We start from the raw sequence: 16,256 nt of genomic DNA, 5'->3' as shown, positions 1-16,256 counted from the left end.
CTCTGTGTGCCTTTTAACAAATAGCAAAACAAAATATTCAGTTAAGGGAGAACAGAAAAATTAAAATAGGCGATTACCCTTTCCCCTCCAGCCCCTCCTCAGCCAGCTACATTCATGTTTTGTCTAGCGACTGGGTTCTGCGACCTGCTCTTCACCTTGGATTGGTCTTAATCCAAGACTTCTCTCTTTTCTTGTTCCCTGCTGCATGTGGCTGTATGTGGGGGCACATGGTAGAGGGCACAGGAGTGCTGGGTGTGTGGGACACCAGAGAAGGGAAAGGCCATTGCAAGAAGCTGCAGTGAGGGAAGGTCTCCAGTATGGGCACAGATTTGGTCTCGGGGCCATTCGAGAAGACAAGCATTTCCTGAAACAGCACAGCATTCACCCGTGCCACGAACCCACCCAAGCTCTTAGTTAAGGTTGCAGTTTCTTGGTGGGAAAGATGCCATGGTGCTGCAAAAGCACAAAACTCATGGCATTGCTTTGGGGAAAGCATGAGGAAGAAGTCAGCTGTGCGAGGCCTGCACATTATAGGCGATGCTTGACAGGTCTTTATCTCACTAACTCCATCTTGTCTCCTACCTGTCCCCTTCAGAGCACTGAGACGCAGATACTGCCCCATTAAAAGATGGTGAGTGCCTGTAACATCGCAAGCGGCCTTGATTAGTAACAATGGTATTTTTGCATCAGTGGCAGCAAGTTCAAGGCAACTGCTGTTCACATTAAAATGAATGCAGCTTTGCAGCAGTATTCACAAGCATAGAAAGCACACTGCCATCTGCGCTTAGTAACAATTGTATGGGGTCTCTCTCTTCAAGTCATTTTGGAGAATCCAGTATTATTGATTTCATAAAAGTTACATAGATCTGACTGCTGTTGCTGTTATTAAATTTCACTAGCCTGTTCACTGTGAGACCTTGAGATCTCTTTCTTCCCAGGTGCTGGTACTAGAATAAATAGGGACATTCCTGTGGTTTTTATTTGAGGTACACATCAGCAGGCCATTTTTAGGCTCAGGTTAGAGTGACTGCAAAGCAATTAAGATACACAAACATAGCTGATCTCAGCACATACAGAAGAATTGAAACTAGTCTCAGTCAAAATAAAGGGGAATTTTGCTGTCTAAAAGCTTGCTCAATAGACAGAAGAGGTGCTCTGGCTCTGCTGAATTGCATCAGACATCCTGGTTATATTGATCTGGACAGCCTGCTGCCCTGTGCTTTGGGCAGCAATCTACTGGATTTCCATACAAACAGCTATTGTGAGTGTGATATAGAGCTGCTACACATGTAGGTGATGTGTACAGGTCTTTCTGCCTATGTGCAAGACCACCGGAGCGCAATTCATTGGACCTGCTGCTTTTGAGTCTACCAGCATTTTGTTTATCAGCAGCCCTGGTCATTGGCTATCCTGATTGGTTAATGATGCAGTTCGGCATAGGGGATGAAGGCCTGAGAGTGTGTGGTAGTATTTGGCTCATTTTAGACTGGATCATAAGGACCTGGTAAAAAGAAACCCTGGCTATCTACAGTGTTCGGTGTTTCTCTGGTCACCCCAGATCCACTGAGCAATCATGAGCTGGATGTAGTGGCCTGGACTCCAGTGCCAGCAGTGCTGCAAGATCTCTGCTGTCACCTGTGGGTGTTGTTCTTGCACACTCAGTGGCTGTGCACAGAAGATTTATAACAATATTGCTTTTTGCATTCTGCTTCTGGTTTGAGGACTTTGTGGAGGATTCTGAAATGCCTTCGGAAGCTTTTCCTCATAACCCTAGGGCTAGAAAACTCCAGTTTGTGTGTGTGTGTGTGTGTCCTTTTAAAAGAGTCAGATGAGGTTCTCCTGTACACACATGACTCCAGAAAGCAGGACTTTGAGAGGGGAAGAACCTTGCATTATATAGTGCAAGACTTACAGTAAAAACACAAGAGTGACCACCCTGCCAGATTTACAGGGGGGTGTAATTCCTCAGAGTTCAGAGGAGTTGTGACTGATTTATGTGCGCACAAGGTGAGTGAGAGAGACTCACAGGCAGAATCCTGATGAACATGCCCTTCTTGTAAAGCACTTTTTTTTTTCCCCTGTAGCTGTACACGCTCTGACTTTCCTGTACATGGGAGTATTTGGGGAGAGGGATCAGAGGGAAGTTCCACCTTGTAAAATGTCTCATCAATTTTCTTCCCCCAAAGAAATCTAATGGCAAGACCATTCCCTGCTGCAAAGTTTTTGCTACTGGAGAAATCTAGTGGGAGGAGTATTACATAGGAAGTCACTATGAGCCCGGTAACCACTCCCAGCTCTGTCATTAGCTTGTTTGATCCAGTGCCTCAATGCCTTTTTCTTAGCCATCCCAGACTGTGACTGTTTAGGCGTGCTTAGTCTGGAAGCGGTGCAGAACAGGGTCTGCCTCTCACCCTGCATTTGTTCAACACCCAGCACAATGGGGCCCTGATCTCTGCTGAAGCCTTGAGGCGCAACTGGAACACAAATAATAAATAATAATACTGTTAGAGAGGGAGCATACATATTTATATGAAAATGTAGCGATGCAAAGCACTGCTGATTGACAACTGGGCTCTGCACGCATCCAGTGACAGGATTACATTGTATCTGTGTCCATAGCTTTATAGGCAAAGTGTAGCCCATAAATTAAACTGGAGATTATCTCTGCCAACAGCAGCAGCATCCTTACACATTGCATTCACAGGGTGTCATCCCAAAAGCTTCTCACTAATATATAGCCCCAGAGTCACCTGGCCCTAGCAAGAAGCAAGCAGCAGGAGGAGCCGGGACAAGAGATTTTTGTCTGTTATGCATTTGTCCTCTCCATGCAAGGTTCAGCTTAGAAGCTTGGGGTCAGGGATCTTCGCCACGGTGCAGAGGAAGCTCTGAAGACCACACCAGCACCCCAGTGTGCTGACAGATCTTCCGTGCCAGTGGCAACGTCTCCCTTAGTCATCGGCACAGAGCAGGCTTCAAGCAGCTCTGCACAAACACCGCCTCCAGACAGCAAAGGGAAATATTTTAACTCACCCACATCCCATAAATGCGACTACAGATCTCTTGATGGCAGCAACAGAACTGTCATCGCCCTCAATAAATAGACAGGATGTCACTTGTTTTTTCCCTGATTTCTTCCCCACAGCCATCTTTGTGTAGCACAGGGATGTGTTAGGTAAAGCTGTGTCTTCTCCCCCTCTGCAGGAGGTGTGTGTTTTTGTGGTAGGTGGGGGAGGCAGTCCACCCATGCACGGACATCTCCGTGGTTCCAGCTGGCATCAGGTCCCAAGTGCTCAAGAGAAAATGGCAGAGTAATTCTCCGCTGCTGCTTTACATGTGCTTCAAAAAGACACTAGGAAAGAGAGAAATGTATAACTGAAAGGTGCTGAATAATTTGGGAAAATGGGGTCACACCCACCCACCCATTTGTAGAGCTTAGAGATCTGTATAAAGATGCAAATGAATACATCTGTTGTGTCATTAAATGCAACTGCAGCAACCTAGATGAAAGGGAAGAGAGTGAAGGAGGAGAAGTGCTGACTGGTAATAGCACCACCAAGTCATCTTCTGTGATGGGATCTGCCAAGAGCAAAGCCCTAGGCGACTACTCAGGGTCTTGGTTGACTACGCAGTTGTCCTCCCTCCCTCCCTCCCTTCCTGCTGCTTCTCCTAGTCTCCAGACTTGGCATGCAGCACTGCTAGACACCAGAGCCCCTTGCATGCCTCCTCTGAAGGCTGTGGGAGCTGATGGATGTGGAACCAGTGGTTTAATCCCCTCCTTTCACCTCCCTGGGGCATGTTGATACCTTGGCTGCTTGGCAGGCTGCTGGCATTTCGTGGGGAGGGGACAGGACAGGGGGAGGACAGCTTGGCATCTGCCACCTTGCACTGACAACAGCCCTCTGCTGCTGGAAGCACTTCTTCCTCAAGGAAGGGGTGATGGGCAAGGTTGAGCTACAACGCATGTGCACAGGCTGCTGTGAGTCATTGGATTCCCTGCCCAAGAATACTCATGGGGATGGCAGTGGGTGGGAGAAGGTTTCTGTGCACCAGAGTCCTGCTTCTGCTCCTGCAGCACGCTGTGCTCTTCCATGGCAAGGCTTTGTACAGCCACAGCATTATAACCCTCTGCTCCTCTGCATCAGTGCCTGCGAGCACTGTGACATTGCTGTACTGGGCCCAGACCGTGTTCCCCCCGCTTCTTCTGGCTTGCTAGGGCTGGAGTTTTTGTCACTAAGTTCAAAACTGGTGTTTGAGTTCCCCTGGTGTCTCCCCTTGCCAGTGGGGAGGTGGCTGGGCAGTTGTGAACGCCCCCCAAATTCCCACCCTCATGGTGGACCTGCTTGCTTACTTGCTTTTCCTTTTCAGGGCTATCTAACAGCATAAACAAGAAATGCCCCAGCTCTCACTGAATGGCTTCTACATATGCATATTTTCTCCTGGGGCAAGCACAGAGGGAAAAGCACAGGTCCACGGAAAAACAATAAATAACCGCAGGCAACATTTTTTCATCCCATGTAAGCACCACTCCAAAAAGCCCTTTGCATTCGGTTGGGTTCCTCTTCAAGCTCTTTCTGCCTCCTTCCAGCTCAGGCTGGGCTTCTGGTGACTGAGGGACATACCAAGTGCAGGCCTCGTCCTCTTACAACTCATGAGCTGGCAGCCCCACTGCTCCTTCTATTGTCTATACAAAGGGAAGTGGATTAAATATAGAGTGATCTTTAGTTTCCCTTATCAGTATTTTGAACTTCAGTCTTCTAGTTAATACTGATTGTTTCCATTTCCTCTTTTTTTTTCCCCCCACATGGTGTATAAGCACTCTGAATTTCACACTGCCCTATCTTTCACTGCTCTGTCCCATTGAGTTTTTCTCCTAAGTCATCCTCTTATGTGTCTGTCACAGTGGCCTCTGAAGCCTCTGATAAACTTTGCTGAAGGAACTTCCAATTCCCTTTGCATATAAATACATATATATATATATATACACGCACACACACATATATATGAGAATTTTTATGTATCTACAAAAATATATTTGTATGCTCTTTCCTAATAAATTTTGCTTCTGACATTTGGGAAGTTAGCCCTTTCAGAGGACCAAATATATATATTATTGCTTGGCACCATCCTCCTTGTGCTCACATTCAATGTAATCAAGTCATGATCACTGGTCCCTGTAGCTGCCTCCAAGGGGCTGGCATCTTCTACTGCAACAAGTTTGAATGAGCACCCAGTGAGTACAAGCTTTTCATTAACTCTATCAGCCAGGTGATTGGTGTGACAGGCATGTGCGCGTGTGTGTGTGTGTGCCCGCACGTGTGTGTAGGTGCAGACACATGCAAATGCAAAGACAATCCTTATTCTAACATTTTTATACCTATTTTTACTGTTAATACTGTCTGCAAGCTTATGCAGGTGCACGTCTCCTTTTCCCAGTGACGTTTCACTGCACTGCTATTAACCAGGCATACACTGATTGTGCTGTTAAGCATGGATCACTGAATATATCCTCATGCCAATTTGCAGTCCAGGAGTTTATCATTCTTCTAAGCTATTTATAATTGCCCTAAATGCTTCTCTCTCTTTATTTATGGTTCCCAGGCTGCTTCCTACCAAACCTGTGCATGTCAGTACAAGGAGTTCTTGAATACATTCCACAAGTCTTCTTTGAGCAAATATGTTTTGTTACTTTGTACAGAGCTCAACATCTGTCTGTCTCAGCTTGCATCCCTCATTGCCTTGAGACCCACCCTCCAGTGGCCACCAGCAGGTTCCAGACCAGGGGTTCATTATTCTTTATTCTTCCTAATGAGGACAATAGTAGACTTTTACTTCAACCCAAATGCAGCATATTTTCACAGTAGAAAATGATCATCTCTTCAGAAGCATTGGTGATGTTTGCTATTGGCTGCATAAAACCTCCAATATGTTTCCAGATTAGACTCCTTCCATAATAACTTTTCCGTTATTTAATTTAGTAGTCTCTGACAGACCCTAACAGTAACCCTCTGCAAGGTTTTGCTAGTTAACGCAAGGATCAGTCTCTGCTCTGAGGAATCAAGTAACTAAAAAAACATAGTGTTATCTTTCATGCAGAGCATGACTCCCATGCCTTTACTCATTCTTTTTTTCCTTAAATGTTTGTAACTAGACTGTTTAACATTCCAGTCATGTGACTAATCCCTGCAGGTTTCAGTAATGCCAATTATATCAAATTTCTTCTCATCAATGGGAATTTCCATTTCCAGCTTGCTTGTTACTCTGATGTCTAGGACTGGTGTGTAAGTAATAGGAAAAATCTCTTTTCCTCACAATTTCAGCACAGCAGCTCAATTTGTTTGCAACACGCTGAGCCTGAGTTCGTATTGCGTTTGCCTTCTTAGCACCTTCCCTTTGTGTCATCAGTCAAACGACTGCCTGGCTGCTCCAGCTTGTTTCTGACAGAGCAGAGTAGCTTGGAGATGGAGGCTGTTCTGTTCATATGTGGCTGCATATATATATAAAAGACTGAAGACAGCATTATGAAACCTCCAGCAACTCAGCTGCACACTACAGCCACTCATTTTCCATTGACGCCAGAACACTCTTTTTCCTGCTCACCAGCTGGAGAAAAGTGTCAGGCGACAATGCCAGCGGATTGCAAGGAAGGATTGCTGCCTTCAGACACCAAACTTCATTAGAGCGGGGACAGCTGTATTAGCCCTGGGACTGGGGTTTGAACGTGCTTCTGCCTAGGGTACCCCCCTTCCTCGTTTCCTTCTTAGGTAGTTGGTGGTAGGCTGGGAGAAAGGGTGTATATAAACCCCTGAGTAATCAACACCACGTTAGAGAAACTGCCAAATCACATATCATCTGGGGATTTCTTCCTAAGCAGTAACACCTTTTGTGCCAAGGAAGCCTACAGAGCGACTAGCATGCCTCTGCCGGCTTCACAGCCGCTGCACAGTTCTAGCGGTTTCTCATCTGTCACATTGAAACCGGTCTGGGGCAAACCAGCTGCACAGGATCTGCTGCCTCCTTGCCTGGCCAACCCAGAAACTTATCTGGAAACTGACATCAAATGATGTCAAATCATCATATTTGGTCACCACAGAAGAAAAAAAAAGATCTCTCTTGATCAGCCTGCACTAGAAGTGGGTAAATAAATTATATCCCCCTCATCCCTTCTCCTCAGTTCAGCATTTCATTAACTCTTCCCCAGAATCCTAATAGGCTGGAGAAGCACAAGTCACACTCACAGAAACTGGCAGCCAGGTTTATCAAACAGAGCCCAATTTATTCAATAAAGCTCCAATTTAACTAAGCACTTGAATATGCGTTTTTTTCTCCGGTCATGTTTCTAAGACATTTCCTGTTTGGCAAAGGGTGCAAATACAGACAGCTTTAAGCATGTGCTGAAGTACTCTGAGGTAGAGACCTCAACTGTGTAAAAAAGGTTTGCCAAACCTTAGAGGAGAATGACAACATAAAGCATTTCTCCAGGCCTGCCTGGCACCAATGACTTTAATACAGCAAGTTGAACAAACTTACGTGTCAGCAATGACTGTGAAGGAGGACTTTTAACTTGCCTACAGTAACTACCTTGCTAGAGGTTGTGTGTTGCAGTCAGTGTGATGAATAGTGACCAGGAGCGCTTGGAAGGCCAGCTCATGCAGGCAGTACGGAAAGCAGCTTTGCATGGGACAGGATATAGACCACAGTGGTAAGACAGCATCTTGGACAGCAGGACAGTGATGTGATGAAGCACACACATAGCTCCTAAAGCTTGCTGCAAAAAGTTTGGCAAAACAGGGAAGGATCTGCCAAATCAGGACTTAGTCTGCAGTAGTGATACAGATACAGAAAAGGGTGTACGCCTGTGGGCACACTTCCCCCAAAATATTTACACATGGGTAATGGCTTTGGGGTGGCTGGCAAAGGGACCATGATATCAAATGAACCCATAGCAGATTCAGGCCATTCAGGAGCCTAAGTATGAAATATCAGGATGATGGTACGGCAGAGTATACTAACACTGTGTATGCCCTGGCTGTTTTGCACATTAGCAGGCAGTGACACGGGAAGCAGGCAGAGTCACAGGAAGCAACACTTTACAAGACTGATGGAGAGGCCAGTGCTGAGCAGGGGAGCTCTTGCTTTGTGTCTCTGCATCCATCCCGAGGCTGATGCGCAGTGCCTGTAGGTCTCCTCCTGCAATCAGTCTCAGTACTGTTCACCAGACTGAGACAAACTTCCAATTATATTTATAGGCCTATTAGTAAAACTTGTGATCTGTTCATAGACAAGCCATGAACACAAGAAGAGAGTCAAACGCAGCCAATAAATTGCCTGCAAGAAATAAACTGTGCCATCAGCAAAATTTTGCATCTCTGTTGTTCGCCTCTTTCTCTTAGAACATTAATAAACATATTGAACATCCCTGGTCCTGATGCTGATCCCTGGAGCATCTTGCTATTAACCTCCTTTCATGCAGAGAATTGGCCGATTATTCCTTTCCTTTGTTTCTTACCTCTTATCTAGGTTTTAATCCATGTCAGGACTTTACCTCCCACCCTACGGGTAACAAATTTCTTTAATAGCCTCTTGTGAAAGACTTTATCAAAAGCCTTTTGAAAAGTTTAAATAAATTATATCCCCCTCATCCCTTCTCCTCAGTTCAGCATTTCATTAACTCTTCCCCAGAATCCTAATAGGCTGGAGAAGCACAAGTCACACTCACAGAAACTGGCAGCCAGGTTTATCTCTATCATGTTAGACTTGTCTAGAAGTTAACTCTACTGTTAATGATTTTTTCGATGGTTTTCTCCCTGTTCTGAGGTAAGGCTCTCCATTTTATAACTGGGTCATCCTTAGCTTCCAGTTACAATAATGCCCCCTAGTCCTGGCCCCTCAGTCCCACAGACCTTTGGTACGAAAAGCTGTTTTCATGAGTCACTGCCTGTTTTGGTTAGGAGCTCACAGTTCCTTGAGCATTCACAGACGCTTGTCATCCACCTTGAAAGTCATGTCTTTGTCTGCTACATCATCTACTTGTGCCTCTGACCCTTCTCAGCTGGGGACTGCCACAAACATTGAAGAGTCACTCTCTCCTCTCACACCAAAAATAACCCTCCCCTCTCCAGGTGAAAAAGTCCAAAGGAAAGAAATTTGGTGGTTTCCACATCCCAGGTCCCGTTCTGGACACGGGCTAAGTAGGAAATTGTCTAGGGGAGCCACTGGCTGGGTTTGGTGAATAGGTTGTGGATATCTCTTCAGCTACCTCGGAGGTAACAAAACTTAATTTTGCTTACACTGTCAGGCCCTCAGCAGTCCCACTTCAGACTTCAGATTAGACAAGCAGCCCTAAGGTCAGTACTGATGGCCATGCACTACTCGCCCACCTTTGCAAGGCAATGACTTGTTTGAGAGAACTGATGGACAGAGCCCTGTTAGGGCTGGAGGAACAAAACAACACACACAGAAAAGCAGACCTGATTTCCACCAGTGTGACCGAAGAAGTCAAGGCCCCCAAGGTACCCTTTTGGCATGGCAGGGGGGATGTTTTGCTTCACCCCCACAAACAGGCAGAGCTCCTGCTGCAAGGAGCTGTTTTCAGTTGCAAAGTGCAAGAGATACGTCCAGCCCCAGGGCAGAACAACATGTGGCCAAGCTGTGGCTGTCACGAGAGGAAAATCAGGCCTGCAACATGTCCTTTTGTTGTTACAGACACAAAGGTCTCGCTGCTGACCCTTACAGCTGCTGCACACATGCCCAGCAGCAGCTTAGCACACCACTTTGTATCATCAAGTCCAGAGGTTCACTTATGTGATGAATGACATGCACAGCTCTCCACTGTGTGGGGGGACTGATTTAAAGCCTGGAAGACACTACGAGCTTCAGAAGGCCTTGAATCAGGCCCAGGAAGGAATAGGACTTGCAAGAGTAGCTGAGCAGCCTGAGCCTGCCAGTGTCTCACCGAACCAGGACCCCACCGTCCTTTTCTCCCCCATTCTGTTAGTTACTGGGCACTTCCCAGGCTCTTTGGTCCCTGGGCTGCTTTGGATTGGAAGCTGCATGTTGCCTTTCTACAGATGGACAAGTTACTGCACATCAGCTGGTGCGTGGTAACGTACTCCCGTGGGAGGCAGTTGCTTCTGGTTCTTATTCTTGTTCTCTTTGTTTCTAGGCGGGTTGTAGTCTGTAACAAGCTTCTTCCACAATGCTAAAATTTGATGCAGTCTAAAAAAAGCTGATACATTTGGAAAGTAAGCCATATTTGGCCTCCTCCTGGGCTGCACGTGGCTTTCGAGCCACAGTGTCGCTAGCCCTACTGTGTCATTTTCATGACATTTATAGGCAGAAACTGTCACCCTAAGCAGGAGCTGGAGTCTCAGAGCCTGGACTGAGGAGCTTTGGGAGAGGAGCAGGAAACCTGTTCACATCTCCTGTGCCCTGTTATGCACACTGCCTCTGCCAGACGGTTGGCAGGGTGCTCCCACGCTGTGGCAGGGATGGCTCCCTACCCCGAGCTCTCCCTTGTAACCAGCTCCTGTCTTCTTGCTCAAAAGACCCACACTGTTTTGCTCCCAGGAGGAAGCCAGGTGCCCACAGAGTCTGGGCATGGATTTGCCATGGTACTATTTGTTCAGCAAAGCTCCTTATACCCTCCTTAATCTTCATTTTATATCTCCCCTGCTGCACTTTAAAATCTCTTCTATTACTGTAATTTCGGCTGGATTTCCATATTTTAGAGAATGCCTTACTAAATGACTGTCTCTTTCCCTTTATCCATGGTGTTACGTTTCAGCATTACCTCTCACCTATGGGGAGAATGTACATGCATCATGTGGTGGTATGGTTACGGCTGTAGTAAATGACCTAATATCATCTGGCTGTTCATCACTCTCATATGTATGTATTTGGAGTGTAAATTGGCTTTAGTCAAACAACTACAGCGGCTGTTCCTGCAAGCCCTGAGGCCACTCTAGCCAGACTAGCTTATTGTACAGATAGAGATCTCTTGCACATTTTCTAATGAGGCTGGAGCATGGCCTCCAGACCCTGCATGCTTAAGCACAACCAGCACTTTTGCACACCACCAGGCACTCTTGCATAGGCTGTCCCGCAGGCTTTGTGTGAAGTGGCTGCGGGGGGACGGACAGAGCACGTAGTGCTTGCAAAGCCCCCGGAGGCTGCTCTTTCATTATGGTAGAGACATAGCTGCGGCATCTGCATATGAATCCCCCAGACCTGGTGCTCAGAACCTGTGCGGCTCATGCGGTTTTTATGCCTTGAAGTTTCACATATTTCCTGTTCCACATAAGTCATTAGGAAGAGTTATTAACAAACAGGAGCTGTTCAAAGGAGAGCAACCAAAATGATCAGGGGAGTGGAGGAACTGATTCAGAAAGAAAGATTAAAAGGATAAAATCTGGAGAGACTGGTTAAACAGCAACCACTGTGAGCATGATAACCTACACATACTTGAAAAGTATTTCAGAAACAGGAAAGCACTAGTAGCATGATACATGGGAAGACAAGTGGAAACAGGCAGAAATTGAGAGTAACCTGAATTTTCCCTTTGAAAGGAGCTTTCAGACAATAAGAAAGGAGATGTTCACCGTCACAACCCTAACCTGATGGCAGTGCGTAAGAAACCCAGTTGCTGTCAATTACGAAACCTAGGATAGAAACTACTAGTAAATACATCCTAAGGAGAGACGTCCGGAGTTGGTACTAGGTGGGGGAATGGTGTGGGGCATCCTGGTGAGTGGGCAGCTTTGGGAGAAACTGTCAGCAAAGCAGCACTCTTGCCAGAGCCCCGCATACCCCAGGGAAAGCTACCTTCCACAGCAAAGCCTGCAAAACACCTCCTGGGGGTCTTCTTCCTTCAGCTAACGTGAGGAACGGCTTGTGGATGAGATGGAGGCTCTTTCCATCAAGTCCACCATGCATTGGTGAGGTTCCTGCAATCCCAACTCACTGTCTGGTCCCGCGGGCTCTGACATGCTACAGTCATTTGTTAGTCTTAATTTTGACTACGTCCCACGCCAGAGTGCACAGCTGAGTATGCCAGGCCAGATGCTTATCAACTGTAAATTGGTGCAAATGTCAATTTATATCAGCAGAGGCTGTGCACCACTCTTTATAATGAACCATGTGTTCATTGTACATTCATAGATTCATGGAGTTGAAGGCTGAAGGGACTATTAGATCATCTGTTTTGACCTTCCAAGTATCACAGGCCATTAATTTTCACCCAGTTACCCCTGGACTGAGCCTAATAATTTGTCTTTTGACTAAAACATAATTTGTGTTTAGCTAAAGAGAAACTTTTTGAAAGAAGTCTATACTTGATCTGCAGACATTAAAACATGGCTAATCCTCTCCTTCAGGTGGGAGTCTCTTGCTGTGGCTAATCATCTCTGGTCTTTCATAGAAAGCATGCAGCTTTCATTTGAACCTGCCTGACTTCATCCGAGGTTATCTTCTCTTCAAGTCACCGCTTGTTCATGCTCAAACCACACTGTCCAGTAATTTGTAATCATTTTTTTTTGTTTGCTCAGAGTTTTCAGACAAAAATATTTCAAGGTATGGGTTGAGAATAGGTCGTTATGAGAAGTGGACAGACTATCTGATATTCTCCATGAAAATAATTGTATATAACAGCATGTGTGTATTTCTTGACTTAGATGAGGTCTGCTGATCAATCAACCTGTTTGTCTGATCCCACTTACCTTAATATTTGAACACTTCCCTGTAATATCAATAGCAATAGGTAAGTCCCTGATGGGTTTATGACTATGACATGCTTGTCTTTGGGAGAGTAGCTGCTCTGCTCCCACATTTCCTTGGATTTCTGCATCAGGCTGTTGCTAGAGATAATATACTGGGGTAGATGGACCTGTTGTCTGATCCAATACAGCTGCTCTTATGAGCAAAACTATGCTAAAGAAAGGATCTGGAAGGGTTTTACTTGCTATCATTTTTCTCCTTTCAGGTATCAAGGGGGCTGGGGTACAAAAATGAGTCCGTGTTTTGAGTGTCATTCTTCAGTGGAAATGTTTTTCAGTGGAGACGGTGAAGAGATCTGTGATAACACATTCAAAATGCACTTTCCGCAAATAGTATGCAACACTGACTTAAAATTTGCCATGTCTACAAACATCCTTGCCAGTAAACTGATTTGTGAGATTGTTCATGGAAACACAGCAGAAAAGGGGAGTGAACTCAGCAGAAAGGAATTAATTAAAAATTCAGAAGAAGATTTGTGGGTCATTCCTCAGGACCTGCTAACAGATTTAAAGCAGCTCAGCAGAGAGCTGATTTGGGGGTATGGTTTCACAACCCCAAGCAGTGCTGTGCAGGGACATCTTTGCTGGCACGGCTGAGGCAGTGTGGGGGCCTCTCCTAGGGCTCATAGGAAGCTCCTGGGTGACTGCAGCTCAGAGGCCATATAATACTTCTGACCACAACAGCTTTCCTGTTTGTTTAGGCACTTCCACAGGCACGGTGTATGAGCTTGCTCCAAGTGTTGGAAAACAGAAACAAAAATAACAAGCTCTCTGTCTTTTTCCCTCCTCAGCCCTGCAGGGGAAAGAGCCTGATTAGTTTATAGGGTAATTTGTTTGTTTAGACGTGTGTGTGTGTATGTGTGTGTGTGTGTGCGTGCACGTGCTTAATGAGTGGGTGTGTGGGTGCACTGTGTGCTTAGACACGTCGGTGGGTGCAAAAAGCTTATTGCTGGAGGGTGATGCTGGGGAACAGAGCTATCCACGGAGAGTGCAGGAACGATCCTGGTTGTTCTTGCTATTCCCGGGAGTCATTCACTGGATCTGAGGCCCCAGGAAATGCTGTCTCCAGTATACACCAACCTCACCCTCGGGGTCAGCAGTCTCCTTGTCCCTGCGCAGCATCGGTACCACGGGGTCATGCCAAAAGGTGAATTTCCTCAGCAACTCAAACAAAACCCGTGGCAGGAGCTGAGGATTGGGGCAAAGACCTTGAAGGTGACTGTCTTCACTGGGGGCCAGTACAAACAAGGGAGCAGCAGGGTGATGTTTTCACTGTAATCTGTGTCGCTAGGGAGACCGGAGACTGTGTTTTGTCAACTGGAGCTTATCCAGGATGCCTGGCTTCTTTACTAGATATTAGCTGCAATAATCAGTCATGAATGCCTGGATCACTGTGCTGACACCTGTGTCTGATAGGATAGGACACCATCTTCTGGCAGGTTGCAACTGGGAGCATTTTAATAATGTGGTTATCTGGGAGTTACATAGCAACAAGACATCCAAAGGGACTTCAAAGCTACAGGTGGATTTAACAGTCTGGGGCTGATGCAGCGGCAGGTTGTGCGACAGAAATGCCTAAGTGCTTTGAAGTGTTTCTCCTCTTTTCACAAGCATCAACTTAGTCGCCATGTTCCTACTTTCTGCTGCCTACCAGAGCTCTTTCTTCAAAGGAAGCAACGCGTGCAGCACCTCATAGCAAAATATACTGTTCTCTGCCTATGAAGGCTTTACCCCAGAATAGTTGATCCTGCAGGGCAGCCCCAAAGTGGGCTGGAACCTGTTTTTACTACTTAGGTTTGCTTAACTAGTCAGGAATCTCCTCTTCCCTGGATTTGAGCCTTCCCTTAAAACCAGTGCACTTTGACAAAAAGGATTTTTCCCAACAATAGCATTTATTTCCCAGCCTGCCCACAGAAAGTCTGAAACACATGGAGTGCAATAATAAAATTCCAGGTAAAAATATGGATCCAAGGCTGCAAGGGAAGATTAATAAAATTCAAGTAAATAAAAATAATCATGTGCAAATATCTTTCCGGAATTATATGCTTCTCTAAAAAGAGCTTTCAAACCCATCAGTCATTAAAAGCATTGGAAATTCAAAGTGAATGTGAAGATTATGAGAAACTCTAATAACGGTAAACACAGAATTGCACGGTGAAGCAACCTTAAGTCTGACTCCAGCAATGATTTGAGAAAAATCAGACACTCTGAGACTAACCTTGTCCATCCATTACCCGCAGTGTCATCGGATCAATGGCCACAAAACTAGAATGCTTTATTCTCCATTGCTCTGAGGTTGTGCTGACTCTGGCCCTTCTTTACAGCCATGAACACTCTACAGAAAAACACATATTTTACAAATTCCCCACCAGACAAATAGCACATCGAAACCATCACTCTGCACTTGTCATTCTGATTCTATTCACCCCAATTTAAAAAAGTATCTCAAAACACAGTGCTAGGGGAAATGAATCTCCTTTGCTCCATTCCCTAACTATGCATGCCATGCAAAAAAACCACGCTTCATCAGAAAAACAGGGCCTGATCCTTTGAGGAGTGCCAGGCAGGGTGGCGATTACCTGCTCAGGTCTCCAAAAGCAGGGAAATCATGTTTGCCAGGCCCTACCTTAGCTCTCACAGCCGTCACATTGCTGACCTGATGCTGTCCGCCACACTCGCTGCCAGCTTGGGGGAGCCCTGCCCTGCGTTGCAGTGTGCTTTGTAGGCACTATCTCTGTTTTACAGGGGAAAGGATCTTTAAAGAAGGCATAGGTGCTGCTTTGGAACTTCTCTCTGTTACCAGTTTGCTATAAAGCAACTTTTGAACACGAGTACCGGGATCATAGCACTTTCACACATTTTGTGCTCTCAGCACCTAACTTCGAGCCAAGCACCATTTATATTGACCTTTTCACGGCCCTGCTATAACTACAGCTGCTTTCCCTCATCTGTGGGGCCTGTGGTGGCCAAGGGGGATCTGCTGGATGGGTGGATGGCAGGGAGCTGGGAACACAGGCTTTGGGGTGCCCAGAGGATGCTCTAGGGTCAGAAGGAATTGATGGCCCCTTTCAGACAGCTGTGTAGTGGTGCTGGGTAGATAGGATAGGATAGGATAGGATAGGATAGGATAGGATAGGATAGGGAGATCCCTGCTGCAGACCCCAGCCAGCTCTCTGCAGGTGCCAAGGACTAACTGGAAGCAGAGAATCAACACAAACGCATTCACAGCATGCTATGGCTGGATCCAAAACACACAAACCATTACTCCTCGGAAGTCTTGAGCAAAGCAGAGCTGGAGTATCTATTCATTTAAACAACCCTCAACAAAGGGAAAGCAACAACACACAGCAAACATGGAAGCACCCATGTCTATTTTGCTGTGACCAACTCTAACTACTTTTCTAATATGCCTGTTTTTCTAACTGGGTCTGTTGATGGCATCGGTTGTTTTCTTCACAGTTCACAGGGAAGACCCTCAAAAAATAG

This window comes from Apteryx mantelli, chromosome 1 (genome assembly GCF_036417845.1).
Source record: "Apteryx mantelli isolate bAptMan1 chromosome 1, bAptMan1.hap1, whole genome shotgun sequence".
In the NCBI taxonomy this organism is placed as follows: domain Eukaryota; kingdom Metazoa; phylum Chordata; class Aves; order Apterygiformes; family Apterygidae; genus Apteryx; species Apteryx mantelli.
Note: the sequence above shows the minus strand (reverse complement) of the source record.